The sequence below is a fragment of the Nicotiana tabacum genome, chromosome 17 (genome assembly GCF_000715075.1).
Source record: "Nicotiana tabacum cultivar K326 chromosome 17, ASM71507v2, whole genome shotgun sequence".
Taxonomy (NCBI): Eukaryota; Viridiplantae; Streptophyta; class Magnoliopsida; order Solanales; family Solanaceae; genus Nicotiana; species Nicotiana tabacum.
Genome location: NC_134096.1, coordinates 122,620,833 through 122,637,210, shown reverse-complemented (window position 1 = coordinate 122,637,210; position 16,378 = coordinate 122,620,833). Strand labels below are relative to the sequence as shown.

Here is a 16,378-nt window from a genome sequence, read left to right as displayed (position 1 = left end):
CAGTAATATCGTTTGAGGAGTGATATATTCCAATTGTTTGGTAATTATTTGCCGTTCATCGTGCCAAGTTTGTAGGATCCCTTTCCGATGATATCAAGGACCTGATACGGTCCCTCCCAGTTTGGGCCAAGTTTTCCTTTGTTTGGGTCTCGAGTATTGAGGGTGACCTTCCTCAGAACCAAGTCCCCGATTTTAAAGTGTCGAAGATTGGCTCTTCGATTGTAGTACCTTTCGAACTGCTGTTTTTGTGCGGCCATCCGAACGAAGGCGGCTTCCCATTTTTCATCTAGAAATTCGAGGTTTATATTCATAGCCTCATAATTTGACTCTTTCGTTGCATATCAAAACCTGACACTAGGTTCCCCGACTTCAACCGGGATCAGAGCTTCGGCGCCACATACTAAAGAGAACGGTGTTGCCTCCGTACTGGATTTTGACATTGTTCGATACGCCCAAAGGACTTCGGGCAATATTTCTCTCCATTTCTCATTAGTGTCGTTCAATCTTTTCTTTAGATTTTGAATGATGATCTTGTTTTGTCGATTCGGCCTGTCCGTTCCCACTAGGATGATATGGCGTCGACAGAATCCTCTTTATTTTGTGATCTTCAAGAAACTTTATCACTTTGATGCCGACGAATTGCTTTCCATTATTGCATACGATCTCGGCAGGCATCCCAAATCGACATATAATGTGGTCCCAGATGAAATCTATGACTTCTTTCTCTCTAATTTTCTCGAAAGCCCATGCTTCAACCCACTTAGAGAAATAGTCAGTCATAAACAAAATAAATTTAGCTTTACCTGGGGCCGATGGTAGAGGGCCGACGATATCCATTCCCCATTTCATGAATGTCCATGGGGATAAAACTGAGTGGAGTTGCTCTCCGGGTTGGTGAATCATCGGCGCATACCTTTGACATTTGTCGCACTTTCAAACAAACTCTTTTGTATCCTTTTCCATATCGGCCCAATAGTATCCTGCTCTGATGACTTTGTGAACCAATGATTCGGCACCGAAATGATTTCTACAGGTGCCCTCATGGACTTCTCGTAGGACGTAGTCGGTATCTCCTGGTCCCAAACATATTGCCAATGGACCATCGAACATCCTTCTATATAGTGTTCCGTCTTCGGCCAATGTGAATCGTGCGGCCTTCGTACGTAGAGTCCTCGATTCCCTAGGATCCGATGGAAGCTTCCCATTCTTTAGGTATTCGATATATTTGTTCCTCCAATCCCAGGTCAGACTTGTGGGCTTGATTTTGGCGTGGCCTTCTTTGATTACTGACCTTGAAAGTTGTACGACAATCCCCGAGCTAATCTCGTCATCTTCAACTGATGACCCTAAATTTGCGAGGGCATCGGCCTCGCTGTTTTGTTCTCGAGGCACATGCTGTAGGGTCCATTCTTTAAACCGATGTAAAGTCACATGTAGTTTGTCCAAGTATCTCGGCATTTGATCTTCTCAAACCTCGAAGGTTCTGTTAACTTGGTTTACCACAAGCAAGGAGTCACATTTGGCCTCGATGACTTCTGCTCCCAAACCTTTAGCTAGCTCAAGACCTGCAATCATGGCCTCATACTCGGCCTCATTGTTAGTTAACTTGGCAGTTTTGATAGCTTGTATAATTGTATTACCCGTGGGTGGCTTCAAAACGATGCATAACCCAGACCCCTTCACATTCGAAGCACCGTCTGTGAAGAGGGTCCACACCCGATGATGTACCCAACTTTATTAATAGTACCTTTTCGACCTCGGGTACGAGGGCTAGCGTAAAGTCGGCTACAAAGTCCGCTAAGATTTGAGACTTGATGGCCGTTCGGGGTCGATACTCGATATCGTACCCACTGATCTCGACGACCCATCTGGCCAATCGGCCCGAAAGTTCGGACTTATGCAAAATATTGTGAAAGGGATAAGTTGTCACCACGCAGATCGGGTGACACTGAAAATATGGTTTTAATTTCCTAGAGGCGCTTATTAGGGCAAACACTAATTTTTCTAAGTGTGGGTACTAGGTCTCGACCTCACCTAAAGTTCGACTAACATAGTAAACAGAAAATTGTGTACCTTGCTCTTCTCGAACTAGGACCCCACTTACCGCGATTTTCGAGACTTCTAAGTACAAGTAGAGTTGCTCGTCCGCTTTCGGAGTATGAAGCAGTGGCGGGCTCGAGAGGTACCGCTTTAATTCTTACAATGCTTGTTGGCATTCCGGGGTCCATGCAAAATTGTTCTTGTTTTTGAGCAGTGAGAAGAACCTGTGACTTCTATCTGAAGACCTCGAGATGAATCGGCCTAGGGTGGCTATGCGCCTATTAATCTTTATACAACCTTAACATTATCCACGACTGTGATGTCTTAGATTTCCTTGATTTTATCGGGGTTGATCTCGATACCCCGATTCTATACCATAAAGCCGAGGAACTTGCCTGAGCCGACCCCGAATGCACATTTCTCTGGGTTGAGTTTCATATTTTATTTCCTTAGTATATCGAAGGTCTCATGCAAATGTGTCAAATGGTCCTCTGCTCGCAGGGACTTAACTAGCATATCGTCAATATAAACCTCCATTGACTTACCTATTTGTTCTTCGAACATTCGATTTACTAAGTATTGATAAGTGGCACCAGCAGTTTTTAGTCCAAACGGCACTACATTATAACAATAGGTGCCGTAATTAGTGATGAATGAAGTCTTTTCCTGATCTTCCAGGTTCATTTGTATTTGATTGTACCCGGAGTAGGCATCGAGAAAACTAAGGATCTCGTGGTCGGCCGTGGCATCGATCATGCGATCGATATTCGGCAGAGGAAAAGAGTCTTTAGGACATGCTTTGTTTAAATCTTTATAGTCTACGCATATTCTAAGTTTATTTCCCTTTTTAGGGACTACGACTACGTTTTCTAACCATTCGGGATATTCTACCTCCCGAATGGATCCTATTTTGAGAAGTTTGGTTATCTCGTCCTTGATGAATGCATGTTTTACCTCGGACTAGGGCCTTCTCTTTTATTTTACCGGGCGGAACTTCGGGTCCAAGCTCAGTCGATGTGTAGCGATTTCCGACGGGATCCCTGTTATATATAGGTGGGACCAAGCAAAACAATCCATATTATTGATAAGAAATTTAACGAGTTTTTCCTGAGCTTGGGGGTAAACCCCGTACCCAGGTATACCTTTCGATCGAGTAGATACTTGATCAATATGACTTGCTCCAGCTCCTCGATTGTCAATTTGGTGGCGTCAGAATCCTCGGGGATTATGAAGGATCGAGGGATCAAGTAGTCATCGTCCTCGTCCGTTCCCTGCTTCCTCGACTAAGTCGAAACTGGTGGTTGTGGTTGCTATTTAGCTTCCTGTTTTCCTTTGGACTCCGATCCCTCTGTTGACGAAAGTGCCGATTCCAGTAGTACTTCGTCGACCGCGAACATTTCTTTGGGAGCATGCTATTCCCCATGCACCATTTTTACTCCATCCGGTGCCGGGAACTTCAGTATTTGGTGGAAGGTTGAGGGGACCACCCTCATGTTGTGAATCCAGGGTCTTCCGAGCAGTACGTTGTATCTCATATCGCCCTCGATCACATGGAACTTTGTTTTTTGAATGGTTCCGGCTACATTTATTGGTAGGATGATTTCACCTTTAGTTGTTTCACTCGCCATGTTGAAGCCATTGAGAACCCGAGCTGTGGGTACGATCTGATCTTGTAGGCCGAGTTGCTCCACGACCCTCGATCGACTAATATTGGCCGAACTTTCTAGATCAATTAAAATACGTTTAACTTGAATTTTATTCATAAGGATAGAGATTACCAAAGCATCATTGCGGGGTTGTGAGATCCCTTCTGATTCCTCATCATTGAATGATAAAGTGCCTTCTGGCATATAGTCCCGAGTTCGTTTTTCCCTGGTAATTGATACTTTAGTGTGTTTGAACATGGGCCTTTTTGGAATATCGACCCCACCAACGATCATGTAAATCACGTGTTGTGGTTTTCCTGCTCGTTTTTCCTGTTTGCATCCCTGTCTCTGAAATGGTTTTTAGCTCGGTCGCTCAAGAATTCTCGAAGGTGACCCTCATTGAATAGACGGGCCACCTCCTTCCTTAGTTGTCTGCAGTCTTTAGTTTTATGACCATGTGTACCATGGTATTTTCATATTTGATTGGGGTTCCTTTGGGATGGATCGGTTTGTAGGGGTCTGGGCCATCTAGTATCTTTGATTCTCCCAATGGCTCACACAATACCTGATGCGTCGATGCCGAAGTTGTATTCTGATAATCGTGGTGCTTCTGTGGAATTGGCGTGATTATCGAAGCCACTTTTGCTCATGAGCCCTCAAGAGCTCTATCTTCGATCGTTCCTTCGATCATTTCGGATGGGATTGCGTCATGGGTTGTTGTTTCTACGATCTTCGTTGAATGGTTGATACCGATCTTTGCTCGACCGGGTTTCTCTGTCGATATCCCTTTGAGTTCTGCCGACCAGCCTATTTGGATAAGCGGAACCGGAAGGGGTCCCCAACTGATCATCCTCGACCCTGATCTTTGATTAGTACTGATTATGTTCATCGGCCCAGGTTACCGCTGGATATTCAATTAAATTCTTCTTTAGCTGTCGTGATGCTACCGAACTGCGTTCGTTCAAACCTTGAGTAAAGGCTTGAACAGCCCAATCGTTTGTGACCAGTGGTAGTTCCATGCGTTCCATCTGGAACCGAGATACGAATTCCCTCAACATTTCGTTGTCTTTTTGTTTCACCTTGAAGAGGTCCGATTTCCTAGTCGTAACCTTTATTACTCCGGCATGTGCCTTTAAGAAGGAGTCTGCAAGCATGGCGAAGGAATCGATGAAATTAGGCGGCAAATTATGGTACCATATCATGCTCCTTTCGACAAGGTTTCTCCAAATTTCTTCAGTAGAACAGATTCAATCTCATCGTTTTCCAAGTCATTCCCTTTTATTGTGCATGTATAAGAAGTGACATGCTCATTAGGGTCGGTGGTCCCATTGTACTTAGGAATTTCTGGCATTCGAAATTTCTTCGGAATGGGTTTCGGAGCCACATTTGGAGGGAAAGGCTTTTGTAAAAATTTCTTTGAATCCATACCCTTTAGAATCGGCGGAGCCCCCGGTATTTGGTCAACTCGGGAGTTGTATGTCTCTACTTTCTTGTCATTTTCCTCGATTTTCTTTTCTCCCGACTCAATCCGTTTAGTGAGATCTTCGAGCATTTTCATAATGGCGGGGTCAGTCCCCGATTCGTTGGCGTTCAACCTTTCCGGCTCAGGATCGATCCTGTGGACGACTTCTGGTTCGATCCAACTCAGTGTTCGGTGTTGATTTTGTAGTTGTGCTATAGCGGCTTGTTGGTCCTGTAACATTTCGAATATCAATTGGAGGATAACTCCACCATCTTCTCTGCCCTGCGTATCTCGACCATCTGGTCGAACTTCCCTGCATACGCTACCTTCAAGATCAACGCCCAAATTTGCATTTAAGGCGACGTGCGAACTGACATCGACGGAATTTATAATTGGTGCTCCCTCGAGGTCATCCTGAGGCACCTCGATCCCTGGGGCGGCTATATTGGCATTCTCCCCGTAAAATTCGAGGCTGTTGTCACCATGTACAGGCGCTGCTTGTGAGTTTGACATGTTTATCCTGAAAACAAAGATTCTTACGAGAACAAGTGTAAAGTAGTGTGTGTTATCAGAATCAGTATTAAGCAACCACTATTATCCTTAGCCCCACGGTGGGCGCCAAACTGTTTACCCTTAAAATTGGATAACAATTAAACTTAAAATATAGTTCTAAGGACACGTGATTTCACATAATACCAATTGATAAATATGAGGATGGGTAATAGAAATTAACAATAAAGTAAAGCAAACCGGTGTTAGAATGAAACTCAGCCCTCGAGTTTGGATACCCTCGAACAGGTTGATGCCAGAATAATTAAAGTATAACAAGCTGATGAACAATAGTATAAACGAGAAAGAGAATTATATTGCTTTTTATATCTGTCAACCATGTCCTACAAATGATTAGAAACCCCCTTTATATAGTAGAGGAATTCCACTTAGGGTATGATTCTAATTACAGAAGAAAATCCCATGATTAGCTAATTAACTACTTCTGATTTGATCCTTTCCGAGATTTACGCCATGATCCTCGACCAGTCACCGAGGTTTATGCTGTGATCCTCGACCAATCACAAATATTTCGCCTTTCTATTATTATGCTATCTTCGATCTTGCTCGATGTCCGTCTCATTTGGCTTCGATCACTACTAGCCTCGATCTCGACAGGTACCTCGGTTCTGAACTCGGTACCTAATCCTCGTGATTCAGTTTGTTCCGTTACGAGACCGTCCTTCGATGCAATCTCCCGGTCTCAGTCAAATAGTAAAATCGGGTGGGCCAGATTTTAACCATATACAACTTTATTAGGTAATTTCGAATAGTTGAGTGACATTTTGAATAATGAACTCTATAGTTAACAACCACAATTATTAACAACCACAATTATTGTCTATAGCGTAAGTGACAGACACAAGTTGACTAATCCGGAGCCAGGAGAAACGACTAGTTATTAATCAAATTCATCATCGACTCTTTGTAAAATACTCATTTGACTAAGAGATTCCAAGCACATCGTAAGGTATGTCACTGCTAACAAGTAACCTACTCGGATAAAATTTAAACTATTAATTTGATATATGACCAGTGACTATAATACAGAGATCAACCCCCTGACCCTTACTCATACATGATACAACCCAATCCCCTCCCCTCTTCTCGAAAGGTTAAAAAAACGAAGCGACCTTTTTTTTTTTAAGGCATGTATTACATTCTTCAAAATAACAATAGTCAATAGATATAGCTCCTTTGTTTGAAATACCCGCACTAAGATTTCTTTTGTATGTTATATATTCGTGTACGTAGTTCAGGCTGCAGCAGACGTTCCAGCATAGGATATATTCCTTTTATGCATTGGGAGTCGCCCCCTCTAATACTTGACATGTTCACTACGAATTGTTGGAGTAGTTCAAATGTTGCTTTTCACTGCCTTATTTTATTGTTTATTTACCTGGAAGGAGAAAAGTCTTTAACCCACGAATTTTGATAATTGTGTCTGTTGAGTGCAATAAATAAACAGAGGCCTAATAGATACCAGACAATTAAAAGTTGATATCATTTTTCCTTTAAACACTTAAACTAGACCTCTTTCTATCGGAACACATTTCGTAAGCATATAATATACCCCGTTTCAATTTATATGAACCTATTTTCTTTTTAATCCGTGTCAAAGAGAATGACCTCTTTCCTTATTTGAAAACAATTTACCTTTATGCGATAATTTATAGCCACACAAAATATATATGCCTCATTTTACACCACAAGTTCAAAAGTCCTCTCTCTTTTCTTAAACTCCGTACCCAGTCAAATGAGTTCACATAAATTGAAACGGAGGGAGTACCAATTAGAAACGTTTTATGCAGGTTTATGAATTCACCAAGCGCTTGTCTGCAATCTCCGTCTACGTGGAACAAATAACCATTAAACTCGTGCCACATCATTTAATTATCCACTTTATCTATATAGTCTTATTTCCAATCAAATACACAAATAAACAAAAGACCTAAATAAAATTATCTCTGTTCCTTTTCCATCGATAGAATCAAAGAAACCACCGTTACTTAACAAACTTCTTCTATTTTCCGTCAATGGTGTTGGTATCTACTATCCTCTATCTCTTACGGTATTTTCAACGCTTAAAGGTCCAATCTCTCTTTTATTTATTTTCTAATGCTGTAGTTAGGGCTTCTTTTTTTAAGTTTTTGTTAAAGCTGGGGTATTTTTAGGGGTTTCATTTGTGCTGGTCCTTTGGCGTTTTGTCTAAGGAAATATTATGGATGATTATATTTTAACTCATTTTCACCATGGGGGTACATTTATCGAAGAACCGGTCCCAATATACAAAGGGAAATTAAATGCCTTTTCTATTGCTATCGATAAAGACCATTTCAGTCTTGTAGAGTTGTCCGCTTATGTTGAAGACCTTAGGTATATAGTTGTCGAAGGGTTTTTTTTGTCAAAAGGAAAAAATAGTGAACTTATCTAAGTCGTATCTGATTTTCAATTATTTGAATATGTGAAAGATTTACAACATGGTGATATTTTGGATGTTTATTTGTGTCATGTGGTGAGTCAGCCTGAAGTACTCAAAAACTTAGTTAGTCTTTTATGTGGGACAGAAGTAGGTGGGGGTGATAATGACCAATTTAAAGCTAGGGCAACACTTGAGAGTAATATAAATATTGAAGAACCTATTGAGCCACCCGACGAAGAGTTAGAAAATATCTCAGATCTCAATGATGCTCAGTCATATTTGAATGATGCTGAACTAACTCATAATGGTGATGAACAAGATCATAATGTTGATGAAAATGGAGTGCAATCAGATGTTGACAGTAGTGACTCACAAGCAGATGTTCTTCCTGAAGAAGATGATTTTGAGGTTAATGATGAATTGAGATTTTTAAGAGCTGAAAAAAGAAGCAAGAGGCAGGGTAAGCCGAGGAAAAAACCAATTGCAACAGAGTAAATACCACTAGGAGAAGCAGGTATTGATAGAGGATTTGAAGATATTAGAAAAAATAAGATTTCCAGATATGTAGGTAATATAGGTGGGGATGAGAAGTTTATTGATAGTTCAGAGGTTGATAGTGAAGATAGCACAGAAGAATTAGATCCTGAAGTTATTCCTGGTGTTGATATATCAGCAAGAAGGAGGAGTACACAGGTCAGGTATGATCCTAATTATGAACTTGTTATATTTAAACTTGAGATGATTTTTGAGAATGCTATAGAGTTTCGGAAAGAATTAGCAAATTATGCAATTGAGTACAAGGAGCAGATTAAATTGAGACCAAATGAACCACATAGGGTGAGGGCTAAGTGTAAATCAAAGAAATGCAAATGGGTATGCTATGCTTGTATTTATAAAGATTCTGGTAATTTTAAAGTAAATAACTACTACCCAATACACAAATGTGATACTTCACACAAGAATAAGTTGTGTACTTCTTAGTATGTTGCAAAGAAATTCAAAGATGAAATAACTAAGCATCCTCACATAAGGATATGGGAAATACAATAGTTGTGCAGGGATAAACTAGGATTGTATGTTGGCAAGACAATTTGTTATAGGGCTAAAATGCATATTCTTAGAGAGTCCATGAGTGATTGGAATATGGAGTTTGCAAGGTTATGTGATTATGCTAATATGATAAAACAAACCAATCCTGGTAGCTCATGTTGGGTAAGGATGGACAGTGAAACTGAGTCGGAAAAAAATCTCTTTGTTTACTTTTATGTGGCTTTGATGCATTGAGGAAAGGTTGGTTAGAAGGATGTAGGAGAATCATAGGTTTTGATGGTTGTTTCTTAAATGGTGCTTGTAAATGTGAGCTTCTAGTTGTTGTTGGCAAGAATGAAAATCAACAAATGTTTCCTATAGCATGGGCAGTTGTGGACCAAGAGACAAAGCATAGCTGGAGTTTTTCATTCAACTACTTGAAAGATGATTTGCACTTAGGAACTGGAGAAAGATTGACTGTGATGAAAGATATGCAAAAGGTAATATTTCTCTGTCTTGTTTAGTATTTATTTTTTAAATTACAACAGTTAATTAAATTCATTATTGTATAGAGTTTTGCTGTAGCTTTGAAGGAAATTTTATCCAATGCTAAATTTAGAATGTGTGCCCGACACATCTAGTCTAATTGACATAAAAATGGAAAGGAGAGAAAGGGAGAAAACAGTTTTGGAGATGCTCTAAAGCTAGTTATGAAGTTAAGTTTAAGGAGGAGCTTCACAAAATGGACAAATTTGGTAAGGATATTTGTAGGGATTTTCTATATTATCTAGAAAAGTCACGGGCTAGAGCATTTTTTGAAGTGAATTCCAAGTATGATGTTGTTGAAAATAATATGTGTAAGACCTTTAATTCATGAATTTTTGCTTCTAGGCATAAATTAATTATAACAATATTGTAGGAGATTAGGAGGAAAATAATGACTAGACAGATGGATATGTTGAAATTTGCTGATACTTGGATATCCGATATATCACCTATGGCTAGGCTTCTATTAGAGGATAGCAAAGCGCTTGCTAGAAAATGTACTGTCCTTTGGAATGCTGATGTAGGATTTGAGATTGGAGAAGGAATGCATAAGCATGTAGTTAATCTGACTGATAAGGTATGCACTTGTAGAGCTTGGCAGTTGAGAGGTATTCCATGCCAATATGATGTTCTTGCATACTATCACATAAACGAAGAACTTGAACAGGCAGTGGAGCATTGGTATAAGAGGGATACCTTCTTAAAAGCATACAATTATTTCATCCAGCCTATGACAAATATGAAGATGTGGCCTGAAACCAACAATTCAAAGATTGAGCCTCCCAAACCTAAATCCATGTCTGGTAGACCTCGGAGGAATAGAAGAAAAGGCAAAGATGAACCAAAAAAGAAATATGGAAAGTTGTCCAAGTGTGGAGTGAAAATGACACGTTCCAAGTGTCATCAATAAGGACATAACAAAAGATATTGTAGGGTAAAATATTCTGTATCTTTTTAACTATTTATGAATGTAAATTGGTGCCACATTTTTGTTAACAATTGCTACAGAATGGTGCCACCTTTTTGTTGTTTCAAACTAGAAATTATTTATGTAATTTGCCACCTTTTTGGTATTACGTATATGTCATTTGCACCTTTTTCATTGTCAAAGTAAATGAATGACAAAAGATTTCTATCCTTGAAGTTTTCTATGCTCCTATAAACCACGCTTTGTTCAAGAATCAATATTATAGTGTAAACTTGTTGCTCATGATATACATGCTGAAAATTGGATGCCTTCACAACAAGGTAGCCAAAGATCACAAGGAGCAAGCCCACCTGCTGCAGCAAAAAGCTCAAGCCAACCTGCAACCTCAAACTCTATTTGTGATGATACAACAAGAGTTAGAAGGGTTAATGAAGCTAGAAGCTCAAGTCAACCACCACTAATTTTTACAGATTCGTGCAAGCCTGCTAGAAGAGGATTAGCTAGACAACTTCCTCCAAAGGGTAAATGAACTACTGTCCAAAAGAGAGGAATGGGTGCAGGTAAAGAAGTTGCTGAAAAAGGAGGAGAAAAAAGGTCCAAAAATGTTGGATTTGGCATCTACACAACTTCAAGTGGAACTCAAATACTAAATGTATATATTCATACATATTTCATCTATAATATGACTTAGAATAACTTACTGATTGTACTTCATTATTTGGCAAACTGCAGCCCGGAACATCAAGCCAAAGAGTTCTATCAGGTAGTTCAACTTATAAGAGTACAGCTCCAACTGGAATAGAGCTTGGTTTTAAGGCTAGAGGCTTGAGGTGGAAGGGTCATGATGCTGTCACAATTTTCCAGTTGCAGCAGATGAAGGCAAACATCAGCAAGAAGTAGTATTTTAGGAACTTATTTTTTGACTATATGATTATATAGCAACAAACAATTATATATAGTCAAGGTCTATTCTTAACTCTAAGATAACAGCAAACTATTATATTTTGGGATTTAGTTTTTGAAGAACTAAACTATTACTACAAGAAATTTAATCTTTAGTGATCACTATTTTACGAAAGGACATGAAACCGGTCGTTATAAGTATACTTCTAACGGCTAAAAATTATTCTGGACGTTAAAATCAAGTTTTGATTCAACACTAGCGAGGGGAAAATATCTTACCGTTAAAAGTATACTATTCCTTCGTTAAAACATAAGTAATTTTTAGCAATTAAAAAAGAAAAAAGGGCAGTCTTTTTCCAAATTCCCCCTCCCCCTCCAAACCCAATCCCACTCCCACTCCCACGTCCTCTCTCTAATTAAAGTGAAACGACCTGGACCGCCTCTCGTTGCGATTTTGAGTTCTCTGCACCTCTCTAGGGTTTGTTCTCCTCACGGTAAGCTTCGCCATCTTTTCTCCTTAAATCCATTTTACAGTAGTAACTTCCAGTATTATAGAATTTCGCTGAAAATCAAATTGAATATATTCCTACTTGAAAATTCTCGATTTACAGATTTATTCTCTACATTTATAGATTTTCTAGTTGATATTAAACGATATTCTTGCTTAATTTCATGAATATAAGTAACACACGCTTAACTCTGTTCTTAAACTCTCCGCTCATTGTTCATCTAGAATTTTCTTTTGTTTATATAGCGTAAATTTCGACTGATTTGTGGAATCTCAAATAAATGAAGCTTCATTTCTGCCGCTAGGTTTCTCTAAAGTGGCATTGCTTGATATTCCAGTTCGATTCGCGGAGTTCTTAACCAAGTATTTGAATGCAGAAATTGGGTTTCGTTTACTTTGAAGGCCCACCTTTGCTTCAAAAAGGTAATTGATTATAAACTGGTAACTATGGTTCTGTTATTTCTAGGATTCTATAATTTTTACCTAGGATTCTAATTTGGGGATGTTAGAATGCTGTAAATAAACAGATGATCTTTATAATCAGATTCAAATTGTGAGCGTGCAGTAAAAAATGACATCGCTGGTAACTTTGCCGCCCTATCCAGTGGCTTCGGCAGAAAGGCCATAGCTATCTGCTCCTCCATTCTATGAAGTTGTTGACACATGTATTCTTGCATACGTAAACAAGTATGTTTAAAAGTACTCCTATCATATAGAAGCATTAGTAAACCTTTCCACAAAGATTAGGCACATATTTACATTTTCTTTCTGTTTTTGTTGTGCCAATTAAATTTTAGAGATTAACCTATCATTCAATTTATTTTGTGTGCTTGTGGATCTCCGGTTTTTTTTTTTAATCTTTCGTAAATCAGCACTTTCTTGGTACTTCAAGTAATGAATAACACCTTACATGCCTCAAATATAAAACATATTGTCAATTGTTTACCAGTGTGATGACTTTTTACATATAGTATGAGCCTTTTAGATTTTTTGTTATGTCATTAGACAAGAAATATTAGTAATCAATCTTGAATTGGAGTTACTCGACTTACCTTGAATTATGTGAGTTTATGATGTACCAATTTCAGGTGCAACAAGCTTTAGCAAAAAGCATTAGTTGTTGGCGTTCTTTTCCTTTTTGTTTAAAAAGTAGCTAAAAAGTGTTGAATGGCAGAGGTTTAGTTCTGCATGTTATATCTAACTTTATTTTGCTTATCTACTGATATTTGGAAATCAACGAGACTTCCTAGACATATGGTTCAGTTTTCACCTTCTTTCTTGGTTATAGCATTCTTGTGAATTCCTTTTCTTGACAAAAGATGAAGGCATGAAGCCACTTCTTTTCATTTAATTTTGTGTTAGTTAAACTAAATGTGAACAGTAATCCTAGTTTTGAGTTGTTGAATAGGATTGTTTCTATACAACTATGCTTTTGGATAATTTTTTGATTTCTCGGGCTTAAATGTAAGCTCTTTTAGGAGAGAGTTATTTTGGTGAAATGACGTTTAAACAAACAATTGAGGTTCTGTAAAGAAGGGCAAGCTTTAGAGTTCCAAATGGATTCTATAAAGGCTATAATGCAAGATATTAAGGCTGACATTTCATTGTTCAATGCGATAGCCTTTGATGCAAGAATATGTGTTTCTTTCGATCTTTGGATGTGATATTTTCTAATCTCGAGTGTTTGAGTTAATTAATAATATTAATATGCGAGACAATAAAGCCAATGTGTTAATTAGTTAAGCTCATCTTGTAACAGTAATGTGAGATAGCTTATGTGAAGTTTAACTTGAATGTTGCTGATGTTTTAGGCACACTAATAGATCAATTAATTGATAACATAGCACGTCCAGTTACTTGAGATTCTAAGGATTGCTTGGGAGAAGAGTATTGAGATTAGAATTACACACGAACTTATGCTACTTACCCAAAAAAAAATAAAAGAATTAGACAATATCACACAATGCTATTTTTGAGCCAATTCGGTATTAGTATTCTAACAGTTTCTTTCTCCTGTTTTGCATGCCTATATTGTACTAGCGCTCTGCTCTAATCTTGTTCTTCTTTTGATGATTTGAATGGATTTTATTGGTCTTCAACTATGATCGAAGCAGTTCCCCGTTAAAGATGATATTTATTTTTTCACCAATTGTTAATAATGGTCTTTTTTTTAAAGGAACCGCCCTCTTGGTTTCTGGGTGAAAAAGGTTATATAACTAATTTCTAAAGATGTCAAACACATTTCCTCGAAAAATCCTGTTACCTTGTTGATAAACTGGTGGCAGATTAACTATAAACTGATCTTTCTAGACATTGTAACATCTCAGGATAGCCAGCACTTTGCGCACAAATTACTCGATAAAGATGAAAAGGTACACTTTCTCCAAATATTGGTATGAATTAAACCACACCATAGTCTTTCATTTTGAGTTTTTATCATCTTGAGATATGTTTATAACTCTGCGAAAGTATAAAATCTGTAAGATTTTGACTTATGAAATAGGTAGTTTTACTTATCAACTGAAATAATGGACTCATTTCTTGTAAATAAAGTATTAAAAGACAAAAGAAAGGAAAAACAAAGTCTTGATTGTGGTTAATAATGATTTCCACCTTTCTTCTAGTTCAAGTATTAGTAGTTTTTTACTAAACTAACATAAGCATATTCTTTTAACAGATCAAGAAGATGATATGAAGAACCTGGCCTTGAAGAAAGTGCGGAGCAAGTAAAAGAATCTGAAATGTTAAAGAACAAGTTGAAGCACAAGAGGACCTATATTATGTTTGTCAGAAATATTTAAGGTATGGCTTCATATCTATTTTCGTGGACAATTTATGGTGGCGTCATTTTCTGTTAGAGATGATCCCAGGTCTCTCTTTTGGGACATGGTAATTTACTGTGAGCTTTAAATCTTTCAGTAAGCTTTGCATCTAATATTTATAAATTCATAATTTGTATAGTTAAAGAGGAAGCAAGTAAAGAAACTGAGTCAATAGGTCTTAAGACGTTAGTCTGTATGAGTACATTTACCTGTTATGATATATGATGGATACTTCGACATTGTTATTCATCCCTACTACGTTTTCTAATTCATGTTGCGTCTATGTTAATATCTTCAGATTATTTAGAAGATCTGTCATTACCCACGATCATCGTGCTTGTAGTATCAGTTCTAATAATAGTGTTCTGTTATAGAAAATACAACTGGAGGGTAGGACTGTTGATTTTACTAGCAACTTGATAATTTCTTCAGAGCTTATGAATTATAAATCAAAGAATAGGTTGATAAACTTATATCCAATCAAAGCTAGCTCTAGTTTCTCAACTAGAAATAGGAAAAATCTAATCAGCCACTGTTCATTTTTTCCCTGAAGCACTCGTAAATAATTTTTTTTTTTGTACCTTTTGTAATATATGGTTATGAAATATTTTATCCAGTCAATTTACAGCATGCTAATTAAATAGACACCAAGAAATTTGACGAGTAAGAAATTTTTGTTAATAGAGGTAGTTGTAACCGAGGCTGCAATTTCAATTTCATCTCTCATTTGATTTGTGGAAAGAGGTCACAAAAAGCTTCAGCTTGAGTAGAATATGATTACTAATTCTGTAGGTTTCTTGATACAACTGTCTCCCAAGTAAGAGCTCTGCAGTAGAAGTTTTCTTTCACATCCTAAGTAGTAGCAACCTAGTAATCGAAATGTTACATTTGGTTCTGTAAACAAAATGAGCTAGGAGAAGTTTTCTTACTAAACTAGCTTGAACTTATTGTTTTTACAGGTCAAATTTGAAAGCTAATAAATCTTCCCTTGAAGATAGTGCGGCAGAGCAAATTGAAGCGGTGGAAATGTTAAAGAACAAGTTGAAGCCAAAGAGGAACTTTGTTTTTCTAGGGATTGTTTGAGATGTTGCCATTTGTGCACGCCATAATTCTTCTCTTCCTTTTTAGGAGTTGTAAAAATAGTGTTGTACAATTTGGATGGTATATATTTGGTTATGTGATTTTTAGTTCTTTGTAATTTACAATGATATTTAATATAATTATTGAGTATTTTGTATGTGTTCTTCTATATACATGTGAAAACATATGAAATAATGATTACTATTTGGGAATTACCAAAAAATAATATTAAACTCACATATCAACGAAGGAAAACTTGGCCGTTAAAAATGTTATTTGTGAAAATGACATACAATTAACGAAAGGCAAACTGGCCGTTAAAAAGGAGTTGCAACGACCGGATTTCTTGCTGCCGCTAAAAGATCTTTAACGACCGGGATGGAATACGGTCGTTAACTTTTAACGTTGCTGCCGCTAAAAGATCTTTAACGACCGGGATGGAA

General features: G+C 37.8%; 1 long non-coding RNA gene across 1 annotated transcript; it reads left to right on the top strand.

The window, feature by feature from the left end:
* Positions 1-11,862: 11,862 nt before the first annotated feature.
* Positions 11,863-16,102, top strand: LOC107828493 (uncharacterized). The gene is made up of 5 exons (XR_001657747.2): positions 11,863-12,019; positions 12,339-12,456; positions 14,361-14,405; positions 14,711-14,835; positions 15,815-16,102. It is a non-coding gene; the product is annotated as an uncharacterized LOC107828493 (long non-coding RNA).
* Positions 16,103-16,378: the final 276 nt, after the last annotated feature.